Source organism: Adiantum capillus-veneris, chromosome 16 (genome assembly GCF_014529385.1).
Source record: "Adiantum capillus-veneris isolate H3 chromosome 16, ASM1452938v2, whole genome shotgun sequence".
NCBI lineage: Eukaryota > Viridiplantae > Streptophyta > Polypodiopsida > Polypodiales > Pteridaceae > Adiantum > Adiantum capillus-veneris.
Window position 1 is genome coordinate 51760726 of NC_140946.1, and position 10535 is coordinate 51771260.

The window sequence follows — 10535 nt, forward strand, 5'->3', positions numbered from 1 at the left end:
GCGAGAATTGTGACGAAACGGTTGCGGTTTTGGACATAGTTTTGACTTTTCCCTAACCAAAGCACTTGAACATAGTGGACTAAGTCTACTTGTATTAAGCAAAATCTCTTAAGCCCAGAAATCATGTCTACCCTAGATTCAAACGCAGCTTACACAAGCTTGGAGATCCCGACAATAGAGGAATATCCTCCCACAATGGATCTTCCAAACTTGCAATTGATAAAGACCCATCTTGTTGAGAGAGTTTGGATGATTGGTCATGAGAGTGAAGGACTATATAGATACATTGACGACAATGAGGTCAATCTTTATAGGTGCTCAGATCCATACCTAGAAGAGATAACGGATTACAAGCTCTTATATGTCTACACATATGGAGTCGATTGTCAATGGAGATCTATAGTTGTCGACAAGTATGGACGAGAATACAGAGTTGTAGAAAGCACAAATCCACAGACTCTACTAGAAAGAGGAGGATATTTGGTCAATGAAGGACCACAAATGCCTCCACCAAACACAAGAATACCTATAGGAATTCTAAGAAGAGAGCCACCAGGATTCCCTTCAAGAGCGATAATGAGAGAAGGATTGGGAGAGTCTCTGGTTAGACTTGTAGACAATCGACGAGTTAGACCATCCCAACTCCAAAAATGGGTAAACAGAAAATACTCCGGAGATAAAGATCCGAGAGATCACGTAGCGGCTTTTAGAAGAGTGATTAGAGAAGAGGAAGTTTCAGATTTTGCGACACAGTTTGCGGGATTTGGATTGACTCTAGAAGATGATGCAGCTACATGGTTCGACTCGGTGGAAAAATGGGATTTTGAGACCCTAGATGAGCTGTTTGAGGAGTTTATTGAAGAATTCTCGCCAAAAGGCATTGCTCACAACACGGTCTCGCAAATCCATAGATTCAAACAGAAAGAGAATGAATCAGTACGCAAAGCATCATTACGGCTCAAGAGATATGTTAAGCTCTGTCCGAGAGCGGAATTACCTACGCAAGCACGACTGACGCTGATCTTTATCCAGGGAATGAGAGATGAGGGCCTTCAGAAGGATCTGCATATGATAAGGAGAATGACGCTAAACGAGTTGATCAAAGAAGCTCTTTATCTAGTGGATAACTGTGAGGCATACAAAGAAAAGGACTTAAAGAGTCAAGGAGATGACACATCCTCTCAGCACAGTGTTTCACAGATAAGTGAGTCCATTGCCAAGCCAATGACACCTATTGATCAAGAAAAGCTTATCGACGACTTGGTCGAGATGTTGATTCCTCTTGTAAGTTTGATTCGGGAGAGCCGAAGTGTTGTGAAATTGAGAGAAAATGGACGAACCATACAGGGGAAGAGTGCTATTATAGCATGGAAAATGCTAGGGAGAGGTATGTACAACCTGTTCCAGAAGCACCTACTCCACCTAGATACATTACGGGGAATTCTCCAAGACCGGTAGGAGTTTTAAGGCCACAACTTTTCTTAGGACAACAACCTCCGCTGCCAGGTACTAGAATGCAGGTAGACATGAGATACATGCCAATGATGGAAGCATCAAATAAAACAACACCAGTACCAGCTACAATGTGGTATAGCAACCAAAGTGGGTACTACCCTTCGGAGCAACAAAATGTGAGAGCAACACATGGAGTGGTGAGGCCGGTACAACCTCCACCTCCTGGGTTTCAATCAAAAGAAAGAAGGTATGAAATGGACGAAAGGACATTGCGATTCATTTCAAATAACGGCTTATCTAGGTCAAAGCTTTCTTATAGCCAAGAGGAAATGCTAAAAGAATCTCCTCAACCACAGATAGATTGTCACAAAAGTCGTGACAACCACTTGGTCAAACAATGTCCTCATACAGAGATCACTGAAGTAAATGCCTATTGTCTTGAGTGTAGCATCACTCACTTGATCCCCAATTTCCCGAAAAAACCAAACCAAATCACGAAAATCATGACAAATGTATCAGGGATTGTTCAGCTCCATAGTAGCTCAGAAAATGAAAATGTCATACCAATTCAAGTGGTTACGAGAGCACAAGCTCAAAATAAAGCTGATGAGAATCCAGAGACAAAGAACACGGAAAGTGTCAAGAGTCCAAAGACAGATGATGGACCAAAGACAGATGCACCTAGTCAGAAAACCAAGAGCAAACAAAATAGTTGGAAAGCTAGAAAGACTAGGATGAAAGCACGCAGGGAACGAGAGCAAAAATCCCTAGCTGAGAAGCTTACCGAAGCTGAGGAGAAGATAAAACAACATGAGGAAAAGGAGGCACCTTCTCTTACACGGATGGTTAAACCTCTAGAAGAACCATCCACGGATGAGAAACCGAGAAGTGCTAGTTCAGGAGGATCTGTGTTGGCAGAGAAGGTTAATGAGACATTAGATGCCCTCTTGAAAGCCTATGATGCGAGGCTCAAAAACAACCAAACCCAAGAATAGAGGTGGATGACATATCCCTATGTGGAATTAGAAAAGCAAAGGTTGGAAATGTGCAGGAAAATGATTCAAACAGCCCAAGCTTTAGTAGAACCACCAGTTGCAAAACCTTAGGATGTGATCCGTGTCATGCCTACACAAGCAATCCCACCAAACCAGGAACTAAAAGAGCCAGATTCTAGTCATGAGCACAGACCAAACCTCAAAGACCCAGCATTAGAACCAAGGATAGTACTGAATACCACGGATAACTCTTCCGAGGGATTTCACCAAGCTATACCTGAGGATTGTAAAGAGATAGATGGTCTTGACGAATTGTGGAAACAAGTCAGAGAGGCCAATGAATCCGATGACCTAAGAAGACGAGTAGACAAGACTGGTGATGAACGAGTAGTGTTTCTACCACCAATAGAGGAATTTGAGACTCGATCTCAAATGAATCTAGACATGCAATCGTGTTGGGGCGACAAAGGATCTGTACAATCTATGGATAGTCAACCCCATTCGATAAGAACACTACCATCCTATATGGGAGAGTACGAGACCAAGTCAAATGTGGTTGCAGTCCCATCACAGAGACTGTCTCCCAACAAGGCCATCTATTCAAAGGGGCTATTAGATATTCTATCTACCCCAGTCACATGTACAATAGTGTTAGCCGAGTTTCTCACAAAAAGACCAAACATGTGGGCTAATGTGGGTAAATGTCTAGAGAAATTTGGTGTAAAAACCCCAATGACTCAAATCGAGGAAGGCATCAAAGAGCTTGAAATGCCTCAACTAAATACTAGGCCAGTGCCATTAAACAAGGTAGGCGAGTATTACGAGGGAGAAGATGGAAATACCACCCTTCCTATGGAATTCAATGGTGTACAAACCATGGCAATCCTTGACAGTAGAGCTGGTGTGGCCATTGCAACCAAAGAGGTCTGGAAAAAATGGGGAAAACCTGCCTTGAGATCCACACGAATGACCCTACAGCTTGCAGACGGACACAAGGAAAAGCCCATAGGGTTGCTAGAAAAAGTAATTGTTACTTCTTGTGGCATTGAATATGAACACACTTTTGCTGTTGTTGACTTTGGCAAGAAGAACAACTATGAAATCATTCTGGGAACACCATTCATGCGACAATTGAAAATGGTCCAAGATTGGGGTTATGACCATATATACCTGAGACATATGGAAACCATAACAAAGGTAAACTTGAGGGACCATAGCTATAGGGATGTGACGAGAACACCGGTTGAGGAGTTTGATTCCGCCACAGTTGCAGGATCAGAATTTCCAGCTTGGTTAGGTAAGCCTAAAGAACTGTGGATGTGTGGAGCTTCACAATGTGGTAGCTTGAAACGTGAGGAATGTATCCTAGAGCGAGCTATGGAGGATAGGGACTATATCCCAGAACCATTTCCTGAAGAAGAGTTAGAGCCTTTTGGATGGGAACACATCTTGGCTACTCTGGACGTGTGCGCCGTGGAGGATGCTCCCACAACAAAGTTTTGTGATGAAAATGGCTATGATGTCGTTCCTTATTTTGCAGTGAGTGTAATCTAGGAAAACGAAGAGAACCAGACATCAACAAGATCTAGAAATAAGGAGCAAACAAAGAAATGTGGAGAATCAAAAGATGAAGAAGACGACGAGTTCTATGACTCTGTAGAACACTTCGAGCTTCAAGAAGATCAACGACCCGGGAATCAATGTCATCGCTACACGAATAAAGGGCATCAAAAGTGGATTCCAAAGTCCTCCGTGAATACACAGCCACCACAATCATCCTCATACATGGCTCCTAATAAGGATGCAAAGACTCAGCTAGGAGGAATACGACCAGAGCAACGAGCTAACAATGCTCTAATCAATGGGCTAGAAAAGTCCTCCAAGAAACTACCACCCACGAGCAAACAGACAGTAACTTTCCACTACCATCCAAAAAATCAAGGGAAAGTACAAGAAGTCAACCTTGCTGAGGATAGTAGCGATAGTGATGAATCATACGACATCCCCTATCATCAACTCAGACCATCACTATCACCAACCCCTTCAGCAACAACCATGACAGGTCAAAAGAACAGGACAACAAGTCAAATCCAAAAAGCTCAAAAAATCTGGATACCAAAAAGCCAGATTGGCCAAAAACAGATATGGATCAAGAAGACAAAGATCTCTAATGACAAATCACAAGATCCAACACCAAAACAAAAACAAGGAAAGCGTGCACGAACGGGTAAAAATATCACAAAGTCACAAGCTTCCACAACTCAGGTTTGGGTTCCAAAGAAGTTGATTCAAGAACCAAAAAGTCAGGAATTCATTTGGATTCCAAAACAACCACAGTATCAACGTTCAAAGCCTAAATCTGGTCCCCAACCAAGCGTACAAAGGCTGAAGCAAACACCACTGCCGACTCACACAACAAAAAGGTGGATCTCAAAGAAGTCTCTTCAAACACAAACAAAGCACGGGCAAGTATGGGTTCCCAAACGAGAGCCAGCAACAAAACAACCAATAATCGCAAAGAAATGGGTCCCAAAGAAGAACAACAAAACTGTTGTCAGTGCATCGCCGCTTGAATTCTTACAATTCTTCCTACAATTACAGTACAGTTAGAAGAGACAAAGTCGCTTCAATCAAGCAACGTTAAAGGAGCTTCAAAGACCATTACATTGCTTAGAATAGGAAGCCTCGCCAACAAATGCCAATAAGCAAATTTCTTATACCCACATCTTGCACAACATAAATCTTTTCCATGCATTGACTGTGTATGCATAATAGGGCTACATTACAAGGCCTGCATAGGCACAACTTTTAATTGCCCAAGCACAACACATACCCTTTGCGATACCCTGTCGTAAAGGATGACTCCAAATAGGAAGGGGGGAAGAATTCTGAATGCGGACCTAACATTATGACTATTAGAGGGCAATGTTTTGTGAGATGCATTGAGTCTTTGCGTTTTATTGTGATATTTTTTGACGAAATTTAGAGTATATGCCCTCATAGTAGTGTTACAGAGGAGTATGGGGACAAAATCCATATATGAGCCCCTAGGGACATGTGTATAGTGTACATAGCATTTAGATTTCTATTTAAATGATTTTTCTTTTGTTGAGTTGTTTTAAGATTTTCCTTTTTTATTATTAAGGAAAAATTTTAAAAATCCATAATCCACATGAAGAAAAGACTGACGAGAGGCCTGAGCACTACAAAGAGAAGAAGGTACAGAAAAACGATGAAACTTCACAAAGTATGTCTCAGCAGCCACTACAACAGCCGAAGAACTTGTCACAAAGCAGTGTCAACATGCAACCAAAAAGTCATACAAGTCAAAGTCGAGTCGCTAAGCCACAAAATGAGTGAGGTGTTAGTCCCAAAGCTTCAAGTAATATTCTCTGTGGTCTAAGCGTCTTAGCTATTCTAGGTACTGCTCAAGCTGGAAGAGTTGAGCATATTTACGTTGTGTCGCTCATGGTGGTATAGGTGAGCATAAGAGTCGAAGTCTACTATACTTAAGTCTGGTGAAGTGAAGGAGAAGGTCCAAAAGACACTCACGTGCTGAGCACTGTGAGATACGAGTGGAGAAACTTCTACATCGAAAACCCTTCTTGGAAAGGTGGAAGCTATTGAGACATCTTTTGATGTCACATGTGCTACATTTATTCCTCGAAACACCCATCATCTCCTTCTTTCACATTGCATGCTTTTGTTGACAAATTTCTCATATGCATATAGAGTGTCCCATAATTGGCACTTGCATCCGGCACTGTTTCGGTGTTTCACCCAAGCACACACCTTTCATGAACATGTACTTCACGTTCAACTACTCAACTCCAATAAGAGCGTATACCAAAGGCATTTTTTTCCCACCGGGTTTTTTCCCTTTGGTCATCCAGGTTTTAGACCCTAATCTAAAAGACACATATCACCATCCTGTTGTACATATTCCTTCTACATCAACAATAAGGAAATGCTACTCAAATCAATTGGAGCACCAATTTCAGATCATAGCATACTTCTCCTCAATGGCGAGTCGAAGAATGGCCTACACTGACAAAGTTGCAGACAACACTAACAACATGATTGCACAAGAACAAAGAAGTCCCCAATGAAGAAGAGCAGACTTAAAAGTAATCAGAGGATCTCAAAAGATGAATGGTTACGATGATAGACGTCCGCTCTAATGGATCATAGTTCTTGTTGTGGTTCGACAAAGATACAAGCAGCGCAACAGATGAAGCCAAAACAACAGCAAAGTGTTGACCGTTGTGTCAACATCACAACATAAATCATACAAAGTTGTCATTGACTCACAAGATCAGCAAGCCAATCACTCAATTCTACAGATTGTAGAAGTTTTTTCTGAGAATCACAAATACTCCAAATTGACAGATTTGCTGGAGCAAGTGATGGATGGATCTTTCTCTATCCATGATGATAAGAGTCAAGCTAAACGACATTGGGTTATTTCTGAATTTAGATCAGGCGGTAGACCTATAATGACAGAAACAGATGCTGCATCTCGGAGCATGGATGTGAAAGACATAAAGTTCGTCATCAATTATGATTTTCCTGAATCATGTGAAGACTATGTACATTGGATTGGACGAACAAGACAAGCTATTGCAAAGGATATAGTCTATACTTTCTTTCCAAAAACAAAACGATAGCAAAGACCACATAGCCATCGACAATCAGGTCATGTCGGGGACGACATGAACGCGGAAGGGGGGAATGTTGACCGCTGGGTCAACAACACAACATAACTCAAGTTTCGTACCAAAGTCTTATCTTTTGCGAGTTATGAAATTCTGCGGATTATGGATATAAACGTCATTCGTAATGAGTAGTTATTCTAGTTTCAGAAGCTGGGGTGCAATGGCACTTCAAGATTGTAAATACAAAGCCATTTGACCCTTTCAACCCCATTTTTGGTTAAACCTAAGGTAGCCTTAGTATATAAGGTACCTAGGTCATTTTGTAAAGAAGACTTTTATCATAATCAAACTTTAGCACTGCCATCTACTGTGTGTGAGAGAGAAAGAGAGTGAGCGTGAGCTTCATCCTCTCGCTACGCCCGGCTCGCTCAACGCATTGGAGATCCGACTGCACCATTGCTGTAGGATCGAGGAGAGCTACGCGACAACGCCAAGCATTCCACGCAAAACGAAGCACACACGCCGACGCATCTACGAGCTATTTGTGGCCGTAAGTGTATCAAACGATGTCTGTTTTCTGCGTGCTAGTAGTCTATAGAATCGTGGCGACATAAGCTACGCATAGGTATTCATAAATTTTAGTTTCGGGAACTTTTAGAATTCTGCTCTGTCATCCTACGCGTTTTCCGCAGACGGGTTTAGAGTGAGGGTTTTGAGTATAGAAACTTAGGGACAGGTGTATCCTAGTGAGAGGATGGTGTTCCTTAAGTTTCGTACGAATCTGGCATGATTAGGTGAGTTACCTTTCGTATGTGTGTATGTGGCTAGGTGGTGTAGTTGAGAGCAGTGAGGTTCTTGATTGTGGTTTAGTTGGCCTTCCAGAGTGTTGTATGTGTAGGATGGTCTCAGCTTGACAAGCTAAAGAGTTTCCTCCGTGTGCCTATCGTGTCATCTGTGTTCTCGAATGACATTATGTTGATCTAGGTAGTGTTTGCATGCACTTCATGGGTGTGTGAGACTTCTCGTCCAACATATGCTAAGCCATCGTAAGCCATTTGAAGCCGAAGCTAGAATTCATAGCCTAAGCCTGCTATGCCCACTCAAATCCAGGCTTCCATGGCCATAGCCTAAAAGAAGATTAGGCTCTCTTTTGACCTTGAAGCAGCAAAGGGAGAACGAAGAAGAGAAATATTATCAAAGCGAGCTTGGTAGGCCAATTAAGGCAAAGGGAAACATGCCGTCATATTCAATATAGTTATCATCGAATTGGACATTATCATCATCGAATTGGACATTATCATCATTGAGACTATTCGAGTTTGATTTTCTTAATTATCACTTGAATTAAGGGTGATTAAACCATATAAGGAGCATAAACTCCACAATTAATTTTTAATTAAGCAGCGATACTATTGATTGTCTACTTTGGTAAATCAAGCTTCAGAATCGGGTTCAAGTTCTTTGTTTTAAGGTCTGTCTACATTAATTGTGTCTGCTGCAACTCTCTTTCTCACAACTCTCACATCTAGAGGCCCTGCGCCTTCTCGGCTCACCTTTCGAACAAAAATCCCTCGCCCGAACCGAGCCGGGGTGAGAAGTATTTGTGGAGAAAGATGTCGACACCGCAAGAGGCAACCGTGCACCAAATGATGCAGCGGTTTGCAACATATATGCAACAACACCAAGCTACCCAACAGTAGTATAATCTTCAAGAGTAGATTCATAAAGCTCGACACACAGTTACAAAGAAATTACAACAATTTCAAGGCCACGATATTAGAAAATTTTGCAATATCTACGAGCAGACAATGGAAAATAATAAAATTGATGATCAAAATGTAGTGGAAGGGTTTCATTTAATTGTGGTGCCAAAACTCGGGGCCGAATAAAGAGATTTGAGTGATTCAAGGCCCGAATTGGTAGGAATTCAAGAAGGCGTTGCAGCAGGAATATTTTCTTGAGGATTCACGAAGGGTAACGAGATGAAGCTTTATGGAGTGGGTGTAGAAGAAAAACAAAAACTTATCTACACGAGAATTATTATGGAAGTTTGAAAAGAAATTTGACCAATTATCCTCGACTGATCAGCGTTCAATGAAGGATCAAAAGGTTAAACTCTTCATTCAGGTTGCTAATCCACGGCTTCAAAAGAGTCTCGTGCAATTGCTGGAGGATTCAACACGTGAATTGGGCTTCACATCTAATTAGAAGATAGTCATTGAAGCGGTAAATATGATTGTGAAACGACAGATGAGAGTGTATAAGTTGATTGTGGCTCATATCATGGATGTCGTGGAAGAGGAACCTAAGGACAAGTCAACCTTGACAATATCCAAAGTAGAGGAGCTAGTTCTTGACGAATTGGGAAAAGGTATTCAAGAGTTAAATTTGAATTTAAAAGCTGTTAAATTTGAAGGGTTAGCTGCAAAGGGGTCTACTTCTGAGCCTAGATAGCAACCTCTACGCAAAGGCTGGGATCGATGCATGTGGTGCGATAGTGAAGACCACATGTATGTTAAGGAATGTGATGAGTTTGATGAAGCTTACAAAAGGAATGTGGTTTTCTAGAAGAACAAGAAGATTCACCTCAGGGAAACAGGTGAGATGCTCCGCTTGGACTTTGGTAGGGGCGGCATGAAAAAGCTAGTTGACGACATACAGCATAATATTTCTCTTGTGGAAGCAGCTACATATGGGCTGCAGGTTTGCGGAAAGGGTGATGATGATGGTGCAGGTTAAAAGAGTCAATTGTGGCTGCTTTGAAGACAACACAAGTAGGAAAGCTAACTTATGGAAAGCTATGACAAGTAGGGAATTCAATTCGAGAAACCACAGGGTGGACTAATCCAGTGGATTCCCTCTCAGTGTATGCATTCATTGCTAGATTCAAACTAATGAGACTATGATGCAAGAAAAGCAAAAAGGGATGAGGAAATTCTAGGAACATCAAAAAGGGCAACAAGATTCAGTAGCAAAAAAGAAGAAGGTCCTACTCCTAAGCCCGCTCCGGAGGTGGTTATGGAGGAGGCGTTGTGAGCGGGATGGAAACACATAGAACGCCTCTATAACCACCTAACACACACTCTTGGGAAGATACACACACACAGACATTGGGGCACCACTCCTCTTACACAACCCACCTGGCCGAGACAGGGAACACACCGATGGAGCGAGAGGAGAGAGACTATTCGTTTACCCACTCCACACAGAGAGAGAGACACACACACACACACACACACCCAAAAACTCAGCTCACAAGAGTAAAATTTTTTATGTTTAGATACAATAGAGCTTGGGCCGACACCAATGGAGCAAATAGCTCACACAATATGGGTAAAATGTACCAGATACAATCACAAATTGGAGCAGAAGCTTCGTTCATAGGAGAAACTTACACAACCAAAACAATAGAAAAATAGTGAGGAATTTG